This window comes from Globicephala melas, chromosome 18, assembly GCF_963455315.2.
Source record: "Globicephala melas chromosome 18, mGloMel1.2, whole genome shotgun sequence".
Classification (NCBI taxonomy): Eukaryota; Metazoa; Chordata; class Mammalia; order Artiodactyla; family Delphinidae; genus Globicephala; species Globicephala melas.
This window is the reverse complement of record NC_083331.1, coordinates 6,587,469-6,605,048: the sequence shown is the minus strand read 5'-3', so window position 1 is coordinate 6,605,048 and position 17,580 is coordinate 6,587,469. Positions and strand designations below refer to the sequence as shown.

The window sequence follows — 17,580 nt, the reverse complement described above, 5'->3', positions numbered from 1 at the left end:
AGATTGTTACCATGAGTTTCATTTCTAGATTAAGTTTTCTGTTTGGTAGAATATAAATTTGTTCTTCTTGGTAACATCTGTAAGCCAGTTGGTATGCGCAGTTTAGTTAAGGACTTAGTAAAATAGGTATCTGCCGAAAGATCTTTTTGCGCTTATGATATCTGAGGTAATTAAACAATCTATACTTATCATACTGGCTGTAAATGAATGAGAGAATTTCACAAAATCTTTAGTCAAATAACACATAATTTTTTTTTTTAAACCTTCTAAGTTAGACCTGAAACTGCTGTTTCCTTTTTGGTTAGGCTTAATAGGAGTGAATTCCCATGAGTGAATTCAAGGAGCCTGATTTGGGTTCCTTCTTTTGTGACTCTGAACATTATTTCATTAGATAAAGCAGAACGGTGTGACTAATATTCACTAATGACACCTTTGTCCTCTAACGATTTTCATCTTATTTCACAAGTGACTCTGTTTCTCCTTCTCCAAAGTATATGAGAGTGCCTTGAACAACATGGGTTTGGACTGCACGGGTCCACTTGCACATGGATTTTTTAAAAATAGTAAAAACCACAGTACTACACGATCTGCAGTTGGTTGAATCTATGGGTACAGAACCATGGATACGGAGGTACTGTATCTATGGAGGGCCGACTGTAAGTTACACTCGGATTTTCAACTGCTCAGAGGGTCCAGACCCCTATCCCCCCATGTTGTTCTAGGATCAGCTGTATTGTGATGTGTTGTTTAAAGGTTGCTTTATTTTCATTGAAAAGAATGAATTATGCAGAGTAAATTAGAAAATGAGAAATAACAGTTTAAAGAATTGAATACAATTTTCTATATTTAATTTAACTAAGTTTTGTTTTTAGTGTTTATCTAAGCTTTGATGCTTATTGAAGGTTATTTCCTGCCTCACTGCCAAAAAAAAAAAAAATTTGTGACTTTCTAAAAGAAAAATAAAATCTGGGCACTAGGTAGAGAAGTGTTCCTGAAGAGTCTATACAATTAATAAAGTTTGCCTCTTATTTGGCTCTGAGCTTCCTGTGGGCAGAGCAAGAAGAGGTGCCTCAGTTGTAATAAGATTAGCATTGTTCCTAAAATAAAACTATACCAGTTGCTTAGGAAAAGGAATTTTCTTCCTGACACTGAAGTCTGAGAGAAATTTCAGACTTACACATGCCTTTCTAAAGGAGACATTGGGTAGCACAGTGAGTAGCTCTCTCCAAGTAAATGTAATAGAGAGTTTTAAATAGCATAACTCTTGGTCACAATTGGGTAAAAATGATTCTTTAAAGAACAGTACTGTCCAACAGAAATAGAATGCAGCAATACAGATAGTTTAAAATTTTCTAGTGGTCATATTAAAAAAGTAAAAGAAATGGGGGAAATCAATTATTTAAATATATTTTCACTTAGTATATCCAAAATTTATCATCTTAACATGTAACTAGTATAAAATTATTAATAGTATTTTACATTTTTTGTACCAAGTCTTTGTAATCTACTTATAAAACATTTCAATTCAGATGTTAAATTTTCATTGGAAATACCGTCTGTATTTAGATTTCATAAAATCTACATTTCAAAAGTAAATTCACACACCCACATTCCAGACATAAAGTTTTCCTATAACTGAATCTCACATCAGATTTTAAATTTAAATTAATTTCAAGTCTTCAATAGCCACGTATGGCCAGCAGCTACCTTGTTGAACAGTGCAGCTGTAGGATACCTACAGCAGAAAAATCTTACCCAGGGGTACACATCAGCGTCACCTGGGACCTTCAACATGTGCTCTCGGAAATGAGTCAGTAGGTTTGGGATGGTTCTTGGTGTATGTATTTTGGAAAAGTTTCACAGATACATTCAGATTTATACTTAAGAATTACTGATCCAGAAGAGAAAATAAGTTGCATATACTTAAAGTAACGTAACCATGAGTTTACAACTAGGCTTTCAGTTAAGAGTAGCAAAAGAGCCACAGTGAAGGTATTCTGCATTCCCAGCCTGAAAATTCTTAGATTGAATTTTGAATTGGCTAATTGCTGCACTGATTTGAACGGGAGGGTTTATGTGGGGAATAAAGTAAAGGGGGTGGAGAATGGTGAGTGACTGTCAGTAAATGACTGGAGAGAATTGTGGGCATCAGGACATGGTCCCTGTGGCTCCTTTGGAACAGTTCTTGAGGAACACAGGAATTCAGTTAGGCCCTTTAAGAATTGATAAGATTTAGAAGGGAGAGCATTCCAAGGACAGGCACATTAGTACAATTTCAACCTATACTGGAGAAGAAACTTGGAAAGGAGATGCAAAGCCAGAGTAAAGGAGGAAATGCTACACTTGGCTATTTGAAAGGAGGTAGGAATGCTTTTTGCTGGGGGGAAAAAAGAAAAAAAACTTAAAAAAATAGTAAATAATAAATGACTTTATCAATAAAGACGCTTAACTATCTTAAATCTGGAGAAGGGCAGTCTGGTTTAGCAGTTGGTGGTACCGTCCAGCAGCCAGGGTTTCCCATTATTGGAGATGGGCTTTTCATCCTTGTGCTTGTTGTCCTGTGGCTTCAGGATCACATGTGGCTCCAGATATCACAACCAGTTCAAAAGGCAGGAAGGGCAGAGGGCAAGCGTGGTGTGGAGGGCATGGCAGGGACAGCCCAGCTACCACTTTCCTTCAGCACTTTCTTCTTATCAGCAAAGGGTTTCATTTCCTAGGAGCCCCCATCAGTCTTCCTTGTACCTCATTGTTCACAACTAGATCACATGCCACTCCTAGTTGCAGTGGAATTTGCTATAGTTCTGATGTCTTCTTGTATTAAACATTGCTTCTTTTAAAAATACTCTTACTGAGGAAGGAATGAAATGAACATATCATGTACCTGCTAGCATCGTGTTTAGCTATTATGGCTTAAAACAAGTGAGGGGTTTACATGCCTCCTCCAGCAAGAAATCTGGAAGGTGGCTTTTTAGGGCTAATACAGTGGCCTGAGACTGCCCTCAAGGAACCAGGCTCCTCCTGTCACTCCACTCTACTCTCCTTAGCCTGTGGATTTCCTTCCCGTGGTCTAAAGATTACTGTAATTCCGAACATCACATTATGTTCCAGGTGTGAAAAGGTGGAAGGACAAAAGGCTTTTCCTGAGCAGCACTTTATTTGAGAAAGAGCCCTTCCTCCCCAGGTACTTTAACCTGTACCCCATTAACCTGAAGTTGTCAAGGGCCCATGCGTACATTGGTGCTGGAAATTTGAGTATCTCTTTCAGGCCTTTATTGTAGAGGCTGGAAATTCATAACTGTTAACGGTGAGCAAAAAAACACACCACCAGCATAGTAGCCAGCCTTTCAAACAGAGTAACTTTGCGTCCCCGTGTGTCCTGTGTGCAGCTGGTTTTTCCTACAGAGTGCTAGTTCTTCATCATAGTTTGTATTATAAACAATATTGGTTCAAATAAGGTAAATCATGTTCTTTAATTGAATTTAAAATATCTAATTCCTATGGAGAAAACTCACTTTTGTAGGAAAAATGGCTGTGTTTTCACTCAGTGGGATATAAGAAGTCATTAAATATTTACAAAGGTTGTGCACAGAATAGACTGCACGCCACTGAAACTGTTCTAGGTCATTAGTGATCTCTAGGTTACAAATCCAGAAGACGCTTCTCTGTCTTCATCTTACTCGACCTCTCAGCAGAACTTAAAGTAGTATAGCATCTGGTCTTCCTTTAAACACTTTCTTTTGGTTCCCATGACCCCACACAGAGCTGTCTTGCTCTCTCATCAGCCCCTCCCTCTCAGTTTCCTTTGCCAGCTCTGATCTGCCTTCTGAATGTTAGCCTTCTTCAGGGCTCGGGCTGGGCTCTCTTCTTATCTTATTAGCTACTTTATCCTACAACAGCCAAGGTGATCTGCAGTGGAATTTGGATCATGTGCCTCCCTGTTTAAAACTTTTAAATGGTTTCACAGTACATTCTGAGCACTACTCAGACTCCTCCCGGCCTGTGTGGGATCTGGCCCGTGTGCCCTTCAGCCTCATCTGTACCAGCCTTCCTCGGCTGCTAGGCTGCCCTTAGCGTTCGTGTTCTCTTTCCTGAAATGCACAGGTTTTTCCTTTTCTTCCTTGAAGTCTTCATAAACGCTGTTCCCACTGCCTGGAGTGTCCTACTGCCTATTCTTTGTGTTTCTGGCTGCTAGTTTAGGTCTCAGTGTAAGTATCATCTCCTCAGAGAACCCTTCAATGAAACCTGCCTAAAGCTCCCTGTTCTAGAGCCTTGTTTCCTTTATAGCACTTTCTTACAGGTTATCTTTTGTTTGTTTGCTTGTTTACATACCCAGTGTGTCCACAGTAGGTGCTATTTTTTTTTTTTTGGCTGAATGCATGATTAATACCATGGAGAGATTCTTAACATTATCTTGAGGAAAAGAAAAAATTTATATTCTATTGAGCGTGATCATACTGTGTAAAAAAAATGTTAATAGTCTTTAGATGGTGGGAATCTGTTTTTTTTAATAGCAAAAGAAAAAAACTCTTCTAACTTGCAGTTTTACATCTAGATATAACTTTCGAGATCATTGAATACAATCAGTACCTCCCTAATCAGAGAACATGGACAATAAGATGCTAGTTTACATTTTTACAAACAGATGTAGAGTTTACAAAATACATTCACATACTGTCTCATTTGAGCTTCAGAATAGGTTGTGAGTAGTTAGGGTATTCTCTGTATGTAAGCCCTGATCTAGCCACCAGGCATGTGACCTTGGGTAAGTCATCTGCAGAACGAGAAAATGAGGGTGGTGTGAATATCCAGTAACTTAATGTATATCAAAACATTTTTCAGACTCTGCAGTATGAAACAGTTGTTGATAGTAGTGATGTTACAACTAAGAAACTTAGCTCCCAGAACAGTCAAGTAATATGTCTGGGATGTCACAGCTATTAAGTGCTAGGTCTGATAACCAAACCCAGGCTGTACAGTGAACTGGAAAAACCTTCCACTTAACTTTGGCAAGATATTTAACCTCAGTTAAGCCTCAGTCTGCTCATCTGGAAAATAAAGATAATATCTGCTTTATATAATTATAGTTAGCACACTTTCTGACACATGGTAAGTAGTAAATCCTATTGTTATCACCACCAACAATAATATCAAGCATGTCAAAAATTACTAGAATGGTAGTTTGATAAGTCTTACAGGTTTTTTAATTCTTTGCTGAATTCCCTCATTTCAGAAGTAATTCACATATATGTTGTATAATAGCTGTGCTGCAGCATAGTAAGACCACTTAGAAGTGGTTTGTTTTCCACGTTATTTTCTAATTGTACATGCTTCAGGCTACCTTATTCAGATTTAAATTATGAAAATAATAATGGTTTAAAGACTGAAACATTTGTAGAGTGATTGCAGACATTCAGAGGACCTTGAGTCTTTGGAATAAGGATTGTTAGCAAGCATGTGGAATGCAGCTGCTGCTTTTTAGGGTTACCTCTTCAGTGGTTGCTATGGCTTGTTAGAGACAGCATCGTGATCCTGGTAATCATGGTATTTTCCTCTTCCTCTCTAATGGCCCCCTAATGATTTTATTGACGCACTTTAGGGAGAATGATTAGCTGGTTCCGTACTTGTACCACGCCTTCATTAAGGATATTTAATAATGCTGCCACAAATACCCACTCTGTAAAAAACTGGCCAATGGTGAGAGGAAGTAGAAGGAAGTACAGACACAGAAGGAATTGAAGTTCTTGTGTTTCCTGTCCTTAAGGAGTTTATAGTCTAAATAGGAGTTACATGTTTAATTGATGCTCAAAGGATTAATAGGCCTACATGTATGGCAAACCTCATATACAAGGCAGGAAATCACTGAGCAAGGTTAGGAAAAGGACAAATTAAGGATAGCCATTTTATTCGACTGAAGCGAATTATTCCTTATATATAAATATGAGACTAACAGCACTTTAAGGTCTTAGAATTTAGAGTAAATGTTCATACTTATTTTATCTGATCTTTGCAGTAGCCATTACAGGTAAAGTAACAGTCATTAAAGTGCCTCCCAGATGCATGTAGGTAATGTATGTAATGTGAATTAAATAACAGATTTGAAAACATATTGGGGAACGTCAGGAGGGAATTAGGAGAGTAGTAGTCTCCAGCACTACCCTGGCCTAACGGAAACGTGTTAGGAGACCTTAAAGAAGATGAGGGGTATTCACCAGAGAACCATATGTTGATGAAAACGTCCTGTGGAGACATTACCCTCCTTTAATTCTAAGATTCTGTCTGTACTCCTCAAACATATTTTACTCACCAACTAAGCTTGTGTTGACTGTATTACATCTCATTCACAAAATAACAAAGCATCTAGCATCTACTCTTCCTCCTTCCTTTCCTTTTTTGTGACCTGAAGAAATGTACAGTTTTGTTGGGGAGACAAAACAAAGACCAACCAACAGAGCACGGGTGCACAGAACACACGGGTGCACAGAACACACGGGTGCACAGAACACGGGTGCACAGAACACACGGGTGCACAGAACACGGGTGCACAGAACACGGGTGCACAGAACACACGGGTGCACAGAACACGGGTGCACAGAACACACGGGTGCACAGAACACACGGGTGCACAGAACACGGGTGCACAGAACACACGGGTGCACAGAACACACGGGTGCACAGAACACGGGTGCACAGAACACACGGGTGCACAGAACACACGGGTGCACAGAACACGGGTGCACAGAACACGGGTGCACAGAACACACGGGTGCACAGAACACGGGTGCACAGAACACACGGGTGCACAGAACACACGGGTGCACAGAACACGGGTGCACAGAACACACGGGTGCACAGAACACACGGGTGCACAGAACACGGGTGCACAGAACACGGGTGCACAGAACACACGGGTGCACAGAACACGGGTGCACAGAACACACGGGTGCACAGAACACACGGGTGCACAGAACACGGGTGCACAGAACACACGGGTGCACAGAACACAGCATATGGGGAATAAGAAAAACACGTTAAGATTTTTTTTGTCTTTAGAGCCTATTTGATTAGGTGGTGTTTTCGTAAGGTATTTCTACTAATAAATATGTAAATGATTAATGTGTAAGTACATGAACTGCTTCTTCCATGGCACTGTAATTGAAATGTCAGTTGTTAAAGAAAAGAGACACTTACGTGTTCTCTTTACGTGGCAGGGACTTCCTGCCCTCAAGTTTTTTCCTAAAATTTTCCTGTCATTTCCTTAAATCTAGAATAGGAAACCCTTGGGGAACAGCAGCTGAATTTAGAACAGTACCTAATTAAAAAGCTGAAGGAATCTGCAAATAATACCTTTTAGGAGAATGGCCTTACCAGTTGTGATCAGAATTCAGACCAAGTCATGAAAAAGAGCCAAGATTATATCCTTGTTAGTTTATCACCTAAAAGAACTGTGGCTCCAAAAGGTAGAAAATATATGGAATACATACAAACCAAGTTCAGGGTTCTTATATATTTACATGGGAAGACATTCACATATCTTAAAATTCAGATAAATGCCACATCTAATCAGTATTGTAGCCACCCGAGTAGAGTTATAGATTTCTTTGAGTAAACAGAAAAATTAAGCATATATACATTAATAGTAAACCTGAATCTAAGGGTCAGAGTCGTCCCACTCAAGGTAGCGGCACTATTCATATTGAACGGATCGTTGATTATTTTGAGTTTTTTTCATTTTTTATTATAATTGTTGACTGCAGAGGCAGATGATTTGTATGTATATGTTTGACAACTTTCTGGCAGGTAACGGTCAGTGTCTCGTTTGGAGGTCAGGAAGACATCCTTTAGGTTGGAGGCAGGCTGCTGAGGGACCTGTCTCCTTCTCTAAGTTCTGGCGTCATTGATGCAGCAGCTATCCTGCAGGTTCAGTGGGCAGTTGTGGTTGCAGGCAAGGGTCTGTCCCTGGGCCTCTCTGATCTTGAAGAAATCTTAACAGCTGAGATGGTAGCCCTAAAAGTTTCATGGGAAAGTTATCCCAAAATTGGTTGTGACGGTATAATTTTTTTTATTAGACAAATGTCTTTTACTTCCTGGAAGATTTTGAATTAAGTTTAAAAAGAATACACAAATAAGCAATCTCTCCATATTTGGCAGTTTGTGTAGTTTTCATAGTTAAGAGAATTAGACGTCTTTGAATAATAAGACTGCCTTATAATTATAATTTAAAAAACTTTTCATCATAGAAAGTTTCAGACATTCATAGAAGTGGAAAATATAGTCTAAAGGACTCCTATGTACCTATTACCATGCTTCAACAATTAAAAACATGTATACCATTCTTATTATACCTATTCACCACCATCCTCCCCCAACAAGTTGTTTTTAATAGAGTATTTTAAAACAAATCCCAGGTTTTTGGTCATTTTTCCTTAAATTCTTAAGTATGAATCTCTAACAGATAAGAATCTATATAATCATGACTTCATTAGCACAGTAATTCCTTAATAACATTTACTCTGCAGTCCGTATTGAGATCTCCCTTATTTTACTTAAGAGTTGGTTTGTTCAAATTAAGATCTAAAAGGGTTTGCACGTTGCATATGATTATGTCATTTGAGTATCTTTTATTCTCTTAGTTCCCTCCCTCTTTAAACCCCTTTCTCTCTCTCTTCCTATGCCATTGACTTGTTGGAAGAGCTGGACATATGTCTTGTACAATGTACTGCATTTTGGGTTTGGTTTAAGTTTTGCTTTTTCATAGTGTTATTTTATTTCTTCCTCTATTCCTCAGTTTTCCTGTAAACTGGTATTGAAGTCTAGAGACTCAATTAGATTCAGGTTCAATGTAATTCCAATTCTTAAAAATTGAGAAATAATTCACATACCATAATATTCACCCTTTTAAAAAGTGTACAGTTCAGTGGATTTTTTCGAATGTTCACAGAGTTGTGTAAACATCTTTTTAAGGTATCTTTAAACAGAAACACATATAAAATCAGGTTATATATTCATTGGTTGATGAAATTGTTACCAGAGGCTCACAACCTAACCCTAATAGTAGTGGCTCAGTATCCTCTTACTCAGTGTTCATGAAACTGTGTAGAACAGAACTACCGCGTATAATGAGAATCACCATACCTAGGACTGGAATTGCTGGATTATAGGACAGCTCTGTGTTTAACGTTTTGAGGACCTGCCAAACTGTTTTCCAGAGCGGCTGTACCATTTTACATTCCCCTCAGCAATATTTGAGGATTCCAGTTTCACCACATCTTTGCCAACACTCATTGTCTATTGTTTTGGTTATAACCATCCTAGTGGGTTTGAAATGGTATCTTATTGTGGTTTTGATTTTGATTTCTCTGATGGCTGACTAAATGATGCTGAAGTCAATGTACTTACAATGTAAAATATGTAATTGATATGATGTTTTTTTGCTTGTGATTTCTAAGATAAACCCTTATAAGTATTTACATTACTGTGACATTGACAAGAATTTAAGGTTCATGTTTTTATAAGTTTATTTTATTAGTTTTATAGAAATTATTAAGTAATTGGGAAGATTTGCTATCAGGTAGTTGAAATATGTAAAAAGGAAAAAAATCTGTTGAATTTATAATTGCAGTTTAAAATTTAAGAAGTTAATCAAAAGTCAAGTGATACATTTTGACAGATTTGTAAATTGAATAAAAATTAAAGGTAATTTTAGAAGCTAGAACTAACTTGGAGACCCTGTCTCTTCATTTCTTTCTCTCTAGTTTGAGTCATCGCTGAGCTCTCTCTCCATCCTCCAGCCCTTCGCCCCTGCCCCTGCCTTCTTGTCTTCACAGAACAGCTAGTCCAGAACTAGTCCTGTATGCGCACCAGTGAATCTTTTGGATTTGAACCTCTGTTAGTAGTTCCTTTGTTTCCTGGGGTGAGGAGATGGTGCTCCAAGATTGGTGTTGCCAAGAGCAGTGGAGGGGGAAATTGACAGAAAATGAACAGATGATGCTATCAAGCCCCCAGTAAATACAACATAGAAGACAACATTAAGAACAGGAATCAGAGTTATTCAATTTAGTGGATTTCTGGAGTGGTTAGTAGAAGTCATCGTAATTGTTCCTCCGTTTAACTTCCTGATAGAGATTATTTATTGATTTGTTTTTACTTTTATTTTTAAAAAGCAGGACAACTCAGATTTGTTTATTTAGGAAGCATACATTTTGGAGACAAATGGAGTAGTCCAGGGGCTTCAGCCAGGGACCAGGGGCTCTGACCACGAACACTTATCCTGAAGTAAATTCTACGTGCACATATGTGAATAATTCATTAAATAATAGTGACTGAGTGAAGTAATGAAACCAGCCTCAGAAGAATCTTTTAAAGTGTCAGATGAATCATTTGAAGTAAAAAACCATGATGTACTTTTAAAACTTTGGATGCTCTGCAGGCTAAACTAACTAAAACTTGTCAATAATTATAGGAAATTTAGCCTAGTGGCTGAAAGTGCAGGCCCTGGAACCAGGGTTGGATTGAAACCCAGCTCTGGTACTTCTTAACCAGGTTTGGGTAGGTTATTTAGTCTCTGCTTAGTTTCCTCCTCTGTAGACACGGGCGTAGTAATAGTAACTTTCCCATAGGGTTGGTGTGAGGATCAAATGAGTCAACATAGGAAAAACACCTAAAAGATGACCTGGCACACAGTAAGAGTTATGGGTGTTTGCGATTACTAATAATGTTACTGCTTTTCACTGCATATTAGGTGTATTTTAGTCATATTATTACAATAGATTAAATAGACTTAGGAATTCGCTGGGAAACTAACTGCCGTAAATAGCCTTTTTTCTATAGAAATGTAATCCAGGTTTCAAACAGTGGATTTACACGTGAAGCCTTGGGACATCAAAGCTTATAAATGAGAGGTGGTTAGGATCCAGATGACTTAGTATTTGCTAGATTAAAGTCACTACCAGGAGAGTTGTTCCTCGAAGGCATGAGGTCCTATGCACATAAAAATTTATGTATATGTGATCAAAACCACTAATTCCATTCATGAGTGAGTAGCCTGAATACTTGAATGTGAAATGAGTGTTTGCAGTCTTATCATTTAGGAGTGCCAAGAAAGACTGTTTGGGCTCCAGGAGGTAATCATCATAACAGTAACTTTGGGTAGAATTCTGCCTTTGTTATTTGTAGTCCTGATGCATTTAGTTCTTCCCCACAACTGCTGCAAGAAAGCATAATCAAATGCATAGCATTGTGGAATTACTTTTGAAGAAAACGGAAAAAATAATTTTTTTATATTCCCTAAGAAAGCAATTTTTATGCCCTATTAGTACTTTCTAAAACGGAAGATAGAGTAAGGACAGTATGTTAGGGATTGGTAATTGTTCAAACATTAACGTCAAGAATCTTCTGAAAATAAGCTCTAATATAAGAAATCAAAGTGATAGGAACACTGTTATTAAGTTCTTACAATGAGAGATCGAGAGACTCATTAAATATCTTTCCCAGACTTTTGTATCTATTTTATGGTGTTCGTTACTCTGAGCTATTGTTGATATATGTTAGAAACTTCTGAAATTCCTCACTTATTCTTGTGGATTTTGTTTAATAGACATGAGCGTAGGCTATTTTATTGATTTAAAAAATAGAGCATTGCTCAGCGTATAGCATATAGTCCAAGTCAGAAGATAGTCATACTTAACTGACCTGCACCAATTTATTTGGATTTCTAACTATCTTCTGTTTTTTTATACCTTAGACAATTTTTCTTTAACTCTGAACCTAAGTTTCTAAATTTGCAGAAAGCGTAAGTGATATTTTCTAGCTCAGTGCCAGGGGTTCTTTAGTTCTTGAATTGTTTCTCTGGCAAAGATGCATTCTACTCTTTTCATGTCCATGTTTCTAGACAATTGTCTAATCTGCTCATAACAGTCTTTCCTCTTTATAAATATTCCTTCTTTTGCTCTCTGTTAGTCATTTACTTTTTCCCAGGAGTTCATCTGCCCTTTTCCTTAACTATTTCTTTGTAAAATTTTTCCTTTTAGTTTTAATTTGTACTTTACTACTGTGTAGTTTTCTTCTTTATTTCCCCTCTTTGAAACCATCTGCTGCCACTGCATTTGCTCTCTGTATTGTAATGCTAAATGTTTTGATGCTGCTGGATTTATATTTATATTCAGTAACAACTTTTATGAACATACAGTTCTTGTGTTTTTTTAAATGAATAGCACGATGCCTTCACCCCCAATGATGAACACTTAGTGATTACGTTAATTAATAACGTTCTTAGCTTCGATGGTACACCCTGCATAGATGCAGAATTTTGTGCTATATTTTCCTGATAATTGTACTTAATATTATATGCTGACGTTGATGCATTTACATGTCTGCCTTTTTCATTTCCTGCTTGTTTTGTAGAGTTCTGCTGCTAAATAATTTTGTCACACTAAACCTACGTAAAATCATTTATTATGGTTTTAAAATTTAATAAATAATAATGAATAAAACAGTTATATTCAAGGAAGAATTCATGAGTATTCCAGAGACATTAATTTATAAATGAGAACCTCAATGTTAAGAGCACATGAGGTTGTGGCTATCTGGGGCACCACTGAGTGACAGTATCACTAGGCACAGGTTGATGCAAATTGTCTGTGTGAGCTGAATAGGCCTGTGAAGCACAGGCAGCCTGGAACAATCGTCGTCTTCATGGCCAGACAGAATGTATTCTTCTTAAACAGGAGAGTTTGCTATCACTTTTGAATAATGAGTTGACTACAAACATACTGTAAAGAATAGGATGATTTTTTAAAATGTCTTTTTCTTTTTTCCCTCTTCAGGGTAACTGTTTTTTATTATCACTATGGGCTGTTTCAGGGCATGTAGTCCATGATAGTTGTGTGTGGAAAACAGTGAGTCTATCATCACCTAACTGTGTATAATAGTAAAAACATTAGAATACATATTTTTCTTGGTAGTTGTTGGTAGATCCACTTCCTGGTTATACTTGAAGTATCCTGTTACGTTACATTATTGAAATATTTTAGGAATGTTGGCTGTAGTCTGGCATATTCTGGTACATTATTCATTCATCTTCCAGTATATTAAATACATAGTATTTTTCAGGCACGGTGACTGAGGTTAACTATATGAATTAATTTAAAATGCAATTTTCGTCTTTAGAGCTAAAAGTAGGATTTAGTTGGGAAACAAAACCCAGCCAAAGGCTCATCTCCAAAATTGTTTTGTCGCACACACATAAGCAACTGTGCTTGTGTATGTTAAGTTAGCAACTTATGAAAGAAGAGAACTATGAAGTTTTAAGATTGATTTTGCCACCCTCAAGGACCATGATTTAATTGGAGAGTTAAGACACGACATAAACTGTATCTTCCTACAATAAATGATATGATATATGTAGGATGACCTTATTATTTATTGTCTAGATTGAGATATTTCTGCGAGTAAAAGGGGGCACTGTGCATCATAATAGCAAGACAACAATTGTACAACAACGATCACAATTCTTCCAGGCAAACGTGGACACATAGGGCCACCCCAGTACACACCCATGATTGGGTAGAAACTCAGGTAGGAATGAGCAGTGTAGGCTGAAGTTGTCACATAGGCTTCAAAGGAGACGTTAGAACTGAAAGAGAGGAATCAGGAAGTCATTCTTGTGATTCTCGCCAGGATAGGATTCATAATGAATATATCAATTTGGCTGGAGTAGAAATTTGCCTAGGGAAATAGTATTACAGTCAGCCCTCCATATCTGTGGGTTCCGCATCCGTGGGTACAGAGACCCTAAGCCTACTTACTGTACTATGTCATTTTGTGTAAGGGATATGGGTATCCGCCACGGCCCTGGAACCCCAATCCGGTGGATACCGAGGGACAGCTGTGGTTGGATTGGACTGAGAAGTTTCGACCGTGACTATGTGATCTTGAGAAGTTACTTCACCTCCGTGTCCCCATTTACCATCTATAAGATGGAGACAGTAGTACCTGTCTCACAGGGTTGTACGTCCACGAGCTGCATACTTTCATGCAAAGTACTGTGTAGCACGTTCCAGTGATAAGTAAATGTTAGCTACCTGTAGCACACTGACAATTTTAATTGCCAAAAATGTTTGGGAATGTGCAGGGTGGATTGGGGGTGAGAGAGGCAGCAGAGAGAACCTGAAAGGATTTAGTAACAGAGAGGGGAGAGGAGAAAACAGGGCAGAGTAAATGATGACTCTGAGCTTTCAAGCCTGAGTGACTGGGAGACCGGGAGAGCTGAGCAGAAATAAATAAGTTGGGAGGGAAACCTGTTGTTTAGGAAGGGATAAGTTCAAATTTAAACATATGATTTTGAGGGGACAGCAGGCTCTCTAATTAGAAATGGTGGCCGACAGTTGGAGAAGTGAAAGTGGTCCTCCATGGAGAATGGGGGTGTCCCAAGCAGGGGCAGCTGAGGCCTTGGGTGTGGATGAGGATGTCTCCTGGATAGGGTGTTGGAAAGAAAAGATTGATGAGGGAACATTGGAAAGCCCGTATTTGGAGTAAGTGCAAGAGGAAAGAGAACAACTAAAAAGAGGTTCAAAGGAACAGGAAGAGTATTCTCCAAAGTATGTTTTACTGAACACTAGATCTGTGGGATGGTAACAGGTAATATGGGAAAGAAAATTGGTTCTGTGGTTAAAAACTACAACTGTTTGAAAGTTAAATGAATTTGTTCATTGCACGAATTCTCTGGGTTTTTAATATGTTAGCATACCTGGCAAATCTCCAAGAGGGGAATATATGAAGTAATGTTTTACAGATTTATCCGATCACTTGAACCCTTTTCTCCCCCAGAATACTTAATGGATGCTAGTGTTCCAGAAAACACATTCTGGGAATTATAGAAGCCTAACAAGGAAAGATTTTCAAGAAGGAAGGAGTTAAACTGTGCCAAATGTTGCAGAAAGACTAAGGAACATGAGAAATGAGAGGAAGCTATCTATACTTGATGTTTTTTATTAGATGGCCCTCGGTGACCTTCACGAGTACAGTTCACTAGTGTGACTTCAATAGGCACTGGTTTATAGGGAATTAAAGATAAGAGTTAGTGATGTGACGAGGAAATCAAGGCAGTGGGTTTACATCATTACATCTCTGTTAATTCAAATATGAAGTGTGACGGATAGGAATAACTTGGTCATTAGTGAATGTTTATATATCCTATGCATTTTTATTATGCATAATAAAATGGTTATATTTCTAAATAACATGCCCTTTTTGTTTAATGTTAATCATATATTAGAGCTGGAAGGGACTTTAACAGTCATCTGGGACAATCCCTCAGAGAACTATTAAGTTTTTCTTTCTTAGGGCAAAGGCACCCATTAAAATTATTTTCTTTTCTAGCCACAGCCAGACCATCAAGTCTAAACCATTTTCCTCATGTTTTTTAAAAAGTGGGAGGGACTTCCCTCGTGGCACAGTGGTTAAGAATCTGCCTGCCGATGCAGGGGACACGGGTTCGAGCCCTGGTCCGGGAAGATCCCACATACCATGGAGCAACTAAGCCTGTGCGCCACAACTGCTGAACCTGCGCTCTAGAGCCCGCGAGCCACAACTGTTGAGCCCACGAGCCACAATTACTGAACCCCGTGCACCTAGAGCCCATGCTCTGCGACAAGAGAAGCCACCGCAGTGAGAAGCCCACGCACCACAACGAAGAGTAGCCCCTGCTCGCTGCAACTAGAGAAAGTCCACATGCAGCAACGAAGACCCAATACAGCCAAAAATTAATTAATTAATTTTTTAAAAAAGTATATGGGAAAGATAAGACTTATCAATTGTGTGTTTTTAATGGGTCCATCTTATGTGAATTTTACTCTAATATTAAAGACCATTTTGGATATGTACTGTCCTTTCATTTGACAGTGATGCAGATATTTAATTCACAGTTACGCTGTAAAGAGGAAAGTCATTTTGACATCCTCTAACAGCAGGTGTAGATAATTTTAATTAAAACTGTTTCAGCATTTTTTTGTGATAAAATATGCCATAGAACTGATGTCTGATTTTCTGTTCCATGCAAATCAGGCTCTGCATCAACACAGCACGCCCGACAAATTTGAAAATCCGTACTGAGTGAGGTAGGCTGGAGTGGTCACACAAACTACTCCTGTGTGCCATTCAAGGAAACAAACTTGAATTTCAGTGACCTTCCTGCCTTAGCCTCACTGTCTGTGGAGGTGGGTGAATGCTTGAGAGCAAACTCAGAGTACTGGAGAGCTACTGGTCATCTTTGTATCTTCTACAGCATCTAGCCTAGTTGCTTGTTTAACAGACATTTGTGTGTTCAGTCTCTGGGAATATCAGCTGAAAGTAGAAGTCTTGAATACTCTGATATAGACCCCTGTTCCCCTTGGAAATTCACAAATTCATTTTGGCACATGAAAGATTCTGAGAAGTTTTGCAGTGAGGAAACTTTGAATTTTGTTTTATAAATTTTGTGTGTGTGTTTAGATTGTAGTAAAATACATATAATATTTACCATCTTAACCATTTTTAAATGTGCAGTCCAGTGGTATTAAAGGCATTCCTAGTGTTCTGCAACCATCACCACCATCCACCTCCAGAACTCTTTTCGTCTTGAAGAACTGAAACTCTTTACTCATTAAACAGTAACTCCACATTCCTCCTTCCCCAAGCTCCTGGCAGATACCTTGTTTGAATTTTTTAACCTGGCACTTCCAGACTTATTTTACGGTAAATGAAAACTCTTTTCCTCTTGACATTTACTTATATTCTCTAGAAGTTCCATCATTCAGAGAAATGCAGGATTAGTTTTCAGCTAGTATGTAGCAGATAAGGAGTATTTTTGCCTCAAAAGTTGCCTGACTCCGAAGAGAAAAGCAAGCCCTTCTGGAGTGCCTATCTGAATAAGACATAAGTCCAATATTTTGAAAGCTCTAGAGGAGACTGGGAGGGTGGTTTAGGGAGGCATTGAAGTTATGCTGGAGCAAACCTTGACCTAGGAGAGAGGCTTGTGTTCCTGTTCTGCTTTGCCACTAACTAGCTAGGCTTCCAGGGCCTTTTGCCTTGTCTGTTTCCTAAGAGCTGGATGAATCCTGAGACTCCCTGCAATCTTAAAAGTTGAATGATTGAGGAATACTGTAAAAGGCATGGGATTTATAGTACCGAGAATTTGATAATAGCTTAGAAGAAGTAGGAGGAAGAGCATCTGGGAATTGACACCCACAGGAACCTCAAATGTAACTGGCACACACCTCAAATAATGGCAAAGCCGAGACAAGTGTAAGAAGTATAGATGTCTGAAAGATTCATGCTGTGTCATACCTGGATTTATCGGAGTAGCTAGGTGATTAGAGAGAAGAGACAGTGCTATATAGTAGGTGCCAAAATACAATGTATGTAAGGAAAAGTTCTAGTACTTAGTTGGTATTCAATAAATATTAGTTTCTTCTCTCATGATTTTAGGCTGTTAGTCAAAAAACTTAACACCATTGTATTTCCACTAAGGAGAGATGGGCACAGAAAAAACCTGTCACCTTCCTGAAATACATGAAAATATATATTATGAATATAGAAAAAGTTCTC

General features: G+C 38.3%; 1 protein-coding gene and 1 long non-coding RNA gene across 3 annotated transcripts in view; one reads left to right on the top strand and one right to left on the bottom strand.

Moving 5' to 3' along the window:
• Positions 1-17,580, top strand: part of UBL3 (ubiquitin like 3) — a 71,710-nt gene that overhangs the window by 33,094 nt on the left and 21,036 nt on the right. The gene's annotated exons all lie outside the window — the stretch shown is intronic.
• The window catches only part of LOC115866755 (uncharacterized), a 105,957-nt gene continuing 97,998 nt past the window's right edge, over positions 9,622-17,580 (bottom strand). The window contains exon 4 of the long non-coding RNA XR_009559706.1: positions 9,622-13,630. This is a non-coding gene — a long non-coding RNA (uncharacterized lncRNA). The remainder of the gene's footprint in view (positions 13,631-17,580) is intronic.